A 7,223-nucleotide genomic window follows, 5' to 3' on the forward strand; every position below is an offset into this window, starting at 1 on the left:
TATATTTATATCCAAACTCATGGTCAGACTACTGGCACCTGGGTCTTTTTGGCAGTTTGATATGATAAAAAAGCAACTAGGCTCTTAAATTGAGAGATTTAATACTACTTGTAGTCAGACCACCTCACATGTAATTGTGAGGTTATGGCTTTGAGGATTTAATTAAGGCTCAGGTCAGCCTACTGTTTATTCCCTAGGAAGGCACTTAACACATACAGTGGAAACCATATATAACAGGCCCGGTAATAACAGGGATCCGGTAATAACAGGGATATTTTAAATCCCCGATTTTTCCTACTCTTTGTCTTTATTAAAAGTTATCGGCAATAACAGAGTCCCATCGGAGCCCAACCGGTTATAGCAGGGACAAAGGCTCGTTAACAATGTGTAAAAAGAGAGAGAGAGGGAGAGAGTAACGCAGTGATGGAGCAAGCCCATGCAAGCCATGCCATTGCAAGCACATGCAGCGTGTGAAGCGAGAGGGGGCTGCGGTGTGCTGCAGACCTCGATCTAGCCCGAAACCTAGCAACACGCACGAGTAATGTGTTTACTGTCACCAACGATGCCAAGAGCAAGAGAAAATGCCTTTCAACTGACAAAAAAATACGAAATAATCCTCGCTGTTGACAAAAAGCAAGCTCCACTGGCACAGATTTGTCGTCAGTTCGACCTTCCACAAGGGTCGATTCACACCATTATCAAGGATAGAGAGAAGATAGTGGCAGCATACTCCAATGGAAAGTTTGCTCTGGATCGAAAGAAGATGAGACTACCCGATGCAGATGCTGAGGAACAAGCTCTTCTGATGTGGTTTAAGGAGGCAAGGAGAAAATATAGTGTAAAGCGCATAGAGCCTACTGTTGAGCGGGGATATGCGCTATACAAATGCTATTTATTATTATTATTAAAACCTCTGTTCATAGGTACTTGTGGCAAAGGAAACTACCCTTGAATAAATACAGCTGGATTAGTCCACAAATGCTTACTTTCCTTGCATTTCTGATTTAACAGGGATCGGGTATAACAGGACATTTCTCTACTCCCACCATCCCTGTTATATCAGGTTTCCACTGTATTTACCTCACATGATCCAGGCATGAATAGGTGCCCAGCTATTTATAGAAAAAGTCAGTACGTTAGTGTCTTAGTGCTTATGAAATGGCAGCTTGCACTGCAAGCTTCCCAGGAAGTTGAGATTTTTCCAGAAAGCTATCAGGTCTGCCGGGGTAATAACATAGACTGCTGGATAAAACTTGCTTTTGAGCAGGAATTTACACCATTTATTAGTATACTTATTATAATTTATTAACCTCATATATTAGAACCCTTAACTGACTGAAGAGCCCAATTGCTTTTTCGTTGCGAATATGAAGACCGTCACCATTTCTCTCTCTGATATGGGCCTTCAGAGACCATGAGCGAGCGTGATAGTAGTACACCTGAAGTACAAAAATAGAAGTCTTTGGTTGAGAAGAGCAATGAGATAAACCATCTCCTGTTTGTGAGAATGATGCATGCTGTCTTTCTTCTGTGCTTCCACTTCTCCACCCCATCTCCATACCCTAACTTAAGGCATCAGTTGAAGGTGCCTCTTCATCCTATCAGTTCAGCAGCAAGGTCTTCTCAGGATTTCAAGTTGAGCATTTCTTTTAACCGGAAAATTTTAGAAATTCCAAGCCAAAAATGGACACATCAGAAAACAATCATAATAAAGTATATATTTATTTTTCAGAATACCAAAGGTAACAAGAAAAACAAAAAAACAATTTGGAAAGAAACAATGTTCCTACTAGCATCATGCACCCAACAGAATCAAACCGAAGACACAGACCTTTCATGTTCCTCCTTGTGTCCACAAGCACAGAAATGTGACTTTAATTTATGAAATTATCAAAAACATATGTACACAGGCACAGGTGAAAAGCATTGAGCAAATCCAAACAAAATAGCATTCAACTTCAACATTGGAAAAATACAGCAACACGTACTATATACAAAGTCATATTCATGTCTACATGATAGTCATATTTTGTCCTTGCATAGCTAGGTTGTTTAGAGTCAATGAAGCTTCTTTGATGAATGTTCGGGAATTTTAGAATCCAGTGATTTCTTTTAGTTTTTTAATTACTCAGACAGTAGTAGCCCTATTCCTTGTTACAATTTGTGCAGAGGTTCTTTCCAAAATTTAACAGAAAAAGTATAAATCCTACTTTTCTGGAAATAGCTTTTTTTGCTTAGTTTCAGCCTGTACTCTGGCATTTGAAGTTGTGATGACAATATTTTGCTTCTTTTTTTTTTTTCCTTCATAAATCTCTACATCAAAGAGAGGAAGAAGAGAAAACTTGAGATAGAAGGAAGGAAGAGAAAAAGGGATGAGGCTGGTCTGGTAGTAGAAAATCTAAAGAAGAAAGCCAAACTTCCTAATGAAACAAGAGACAACTGGGAAAAAGCCAAGGAAGAAAAAGAAGACAGAGCTGCCAGGACGGACAGCCTGAACCTGTTCCATGAGAAAGCCATGGACTTCGCCGAAGAATCATCAAGGTCTTGGAGCAGCAACTGCAAGAAGTGGAGAAGGGTCTCGGAGACAAGGAGGCTCAATCCTCATGTCTCTGACGTAGCAGCTGACCATGTACATAGTGTATATATTTGTAAGTAAAGTAGGTAAAAGGCTTTTGTAAAATGTTTCGAATACTGTGGCGATCTGACAGATGTCGCCAACGCAATTTACCCCCCAAGGTTTTTCCACAGACATACTATCCCTTGGAAAATGTTGCTGTTGACGAAAGCATCATGCCATGGCGCAGCAGGGTTTCATTTCGGCAGTTCATTCCAAAAAAGCCAGATCTATATCGCATGAAGCTGCACTGTATATCAGAAAGCAGTCGTGGCTACGTAGTAAATTTCAAATTCTGCTCTGGGCCAGAAGCCTTAGACCAGAAGTAAGACATGGGCAAATGTGGAGAAGGAACTCATGGGGCTATATTTGAACAAAAGTAATAGGCTACTGTCTTTAGAGATTCCTTTTTTTACATCAATCGACCATGTTCAGTTGATTGTAATTAATAGCTTTGTATTTGCTGATATTTTTTTTAATGAATGTTAAATTAACAAACATGTTTTTTTTTTACTTTGAATGCTTACTAAGGTTATCAACACAGGGAAAAGGTGTGTTGTTTTTGTAAATGAAACATTAAATATTTTTTTTAATCCGGCAAGCCTGACAAAGTTGTTTTGTTCCTTCCCACTATTCTGTGCTTTGATTTTGATGTCTGCTCTGTTTGAAGCATGGCCTCAAAACTTCTACAACAATACGGTTTGTGAACTATACCGACAGCTGCACCCTGAACAAAGGCAACATAGTTAGTTTTAGTAAACACAGACTTTGGAGGGGAATTTTGGAGTCTGATTCAATTACATTTTTTATATTTTTTGTTGGCTTTATTATTAGATATATTATTATTATTATTATTATTATTATTTTGAAGCTATAAATCTTTATAAATTCAACCTCGTATACCCGTTTTCAAAACAACTTTTTATAGGCAGTGAAGTACCAGCACAGGAGAACGGTGCACATGCTTTCTTCTGTGCACAAGGTCACTGGCACAGTTCTGTACAAGCCCCTCCGACCAACTGTAATGAAGCCTGGCTGCATCGTTGATTACTGCAATAGAATGGGTGGGGTTGATCTTCTGGACCAGCTCACCCAGTACCATGAAATTTCACGAAGAAGTATGAAGTGGCGAAGGAAGCTGGCCTTTTATTTGATTGATCTCTGTGCCGTGAATGCCTGCCAGCTGTACATGAAATTTTCTGTGGACTCTCCAAAAATGTCACATTTCGCTTTCCACAAGTCGATTGTGGCATCTCTGGTTGCCAAAACGCCAAATACCCTGAAGCCGACCCAAAGAGGAGGATGACGAAAGACACCAAATCCAACTGAAGCTGTGTCTAGGCTGAGTGGAAGGCACTTCAGCCAGTACATCCCCTCTGCCCCTGGCTCAAGGCGAAAGCACGGTTCTCAGGACCGCATGCAGCATTGTCTGCAACATCCGTCACAACGGAGAAAGTTCAAGAGAGTGCAGACAGCTCATTGGTGTGAGGACTGCAGTGCCCCCCTGTGCTACCCCAACTGCTTCATCCTGTACCACACTGTCACGGATTACAAACAAGAGGCCCAGCGGAGAGAATACGTGGCATATGGCAAAAATCAGAACAACTGAGAGAGCGACATGAGACTGAATAATTTTACAAGAATTTTTTTTTTTCAATTCTTCAGCAAGGTGTTACTAAGTATTTCATTATCAAATGATCTGATTTTCCTTCTGAAGATTTGTATGTCTACGTTTTACATTTCTTTGACATATAATATTATGCTACTAGTTCTTGAAAATTGTGCGTTTGAACTGTGCTAATAAATGTTCATTTAGTGTTAATCTCGCCATTGAAATTTATTATTCATCTGTGGCATCTTGCTGGTTTTTGTGTCTTCAAGTTCATCTTTACTACTACCACTGTTTGTCATTCTCTCTATATATGCCTATCTTCATCATTCTCTATGTATGGTTTCCTTTCATCTATGGTAATTACTTCATTTACCACATGGGATTTTACTAAACAATGCACAGGAGGGATAAATCAACACATATAGTGTATTGTACTCTCATTCCCCTACTATATGCCAAAGTTTGAGAACAGCTCCATAAACACAAAATATTGATTTTTGATCGAATTTGAGATTATGGCCAAATCTTTTTATTTATCCATTTTTCTAACTAAAAATTGTAATGATAATGCCTAAAACAGTTGGAAAATCTGTTTTTGAAGCCAATATCTAAGGTACCCTATGACGCTCGCAATCGGAAAAATCATCGAAAAATTGACAAATTTCAGCCGGCTGTGGAAGGTTTCCGTCTAAAAATAGACCCTCTATATTTGGTATGGTTTTAAAGCTTGTTTTCTCTACTTTCCAACACTGAAGAGTGCGCAGAAGTAATATATACGGGTATTTAGTGCGCATCCAATCAGCGAGCATGGTACAAAATTCAATCTTCCGTTTTCTTTGTCCTACTTGCGCGAGGGAAGCTACAGCCTCACAAGTCACGCAGTCCGTCATTTTCGCTTCGAGCATACAACTGAATCTGTTCCCTATCGAAATTTTATTGTTTGGACTTCATTGGCATTGTTTTGAAAAGAAATTCAAGATAATCCGTCAACGACTACAAGTCGAGACGAGTGATCATGGCGACGTCAAGCGAGGAAATCGCCAAGCTACTGAACAGCAGTTCGCGGACCGTTGTTGACAATGTTGATAAGGACTCTATTCAGGATTTTCTTGATGATTATTTCGGCTCAAGAAGCGACGCTGATTCTGATTCAGATTCTACAGAGTCTTCTGATGCAGGTTAGTATCTAATGTTACAATTAGATTTGCTAGTATATTTGTTATAAAGTGAATAATGACATTACCTACGGATGTAAACATTGCTGCTGAACAGCTGATGACTGTTTGTGTTGTCGTCTGTCTTGATCTATACACACACAAAACAACCGAACAAGGACACAAACAACCACCATCCCAACCGCCTGCAAAGGTTGTGATGTGATGAAAAGTGATAAAGAGAAACAGATTCTAGACGAATTTGTCTACATTTTAGTTTGTCCTTTCTCCTTACCGTAATCCCTAGATCTAGATCTACCCTTTGTACCATGTCTAGAACTAGATTTAGATCTAGATTTCTAGATCTAACCTCCTCTCCCTCTTTGTTCTAACCACTACAAAACTGTTTTTAAAAACATAGATCTAGATCTAGATTCTAGATCTAAGTCTGGTTCAAGATTTAGATTCTAGGTCTAGATTCTAGATCTAGGACTGCAGTCAGTCTATCTAATCTAGATCTAGATTTAGGCTGTTTCGGTGAGGACTGCCTGTGTAGATCTAGATTTCTAGATCAAGGTTTAGGTTTCAGTGAGGACTACTCCTGTGTACTGATCAACAATATAGGTCTAGATCTATACAAATTGTAAATTGTTCTAGTTTTACGTCTCTTGACACTAAAATCATTCAGGAGGCAGCACGGCCCACCCGGGTTGAGAGGGATACAACGTGCCAGCAGAAAGACGAATACTCGATTTATAATAAACTCGCCCCAAGCGAGCATCAAACTCACATTTTCTGCATGCGACAGCGAAATGCTTTACTGCTACACCACAGACGCAGATTATAATTATTATATATATATTTTTATAAGAAGACCGAAGACTAATTACTTTTCAGTGTCTTGTGCAGCTTTCAGGCTAGAACGAGAATGGACACAGAGTAATACTGTTTTATGATCACAAAAAATGTGTATGTATGGTTAGTTTTCATTAAATACAAAGGTGGACTATGAATTCGGCCCTCTAATGCTCATCTCAGATCAATATGATGTGGGGAGAGAAATCATTTAAACATGCTGAATAGTGTTCTACCGTAACATGACTCAACAAAAAGTGAGTCTCTGTTAGAGTGACGACTGCTTGTTTAAAAAAACAAACAACCCAAAACATGTACTTAATGAATCATATATAATATCTTTCCACAGTTGACACACATGAAGAGTTGGAGTCTGATTTCTCTGTTGTGACTGATATTGGCCGAGCTGTGCTCCCATTGGCTGGTTCTGATACTGGTCCGACATGTGCAAAGAAAAATTCTTCAAAGCGTCCCCCTTGTGCGTGTGCCTTAAATAATGGTAAGCCGTGCCATACCATGTTTCAGGACGAGGAGCTGCAGGAGCTACGGTGCCACTTCATGGCGCTTGAAAGGGCGGAGCTGGACATGGTCGTCCTTGCCAAGATCAGCTGTGGCATTCATCTGTCGGCATTTACGATCAGGCCGAAGCAGAAAAGCCAAACCGAGAGGAAGGCTTCCCGTACGGATTATTTTCACCACGGGCAACGAATCTGTCGGGACACGTTTACCTACATCCATGCCATCAGCCGGTAAAAACTAACCGCACTCATTGTGCACTACAAAGAACATGGTATCTCCCCACGCCAACATGGAAACCTCAAGAAGCTGCCTTCGAACTCCTTGTCTTTCAAGGTCACACGGAATGTTGTGGACTTCATTGTCAATTATGCCGAAGACCACGCAATCATGCTGCTGGGGCGTACTCCACACAACTGGGTGTCGGATGTAAAGCTGCTGCCCACAAACTGTTCAAAAAAGAGTGTCTTCG

This window comes from Aplysia californica, unplaced genomic scaffold (assembly GCF_000002075.1).
Source record: "Aplysia californica isolate F4 #8 unplaced genomic scaffold, AplCal3.0 scaffold00083, whole genome shotgun sequence".
Lineage (NCBI taxonomy): Eukaryota > Metazoa > Mollusca > Gastropoda > Aplysiida > Aplysiidae > Aplysia > Aplysia californica.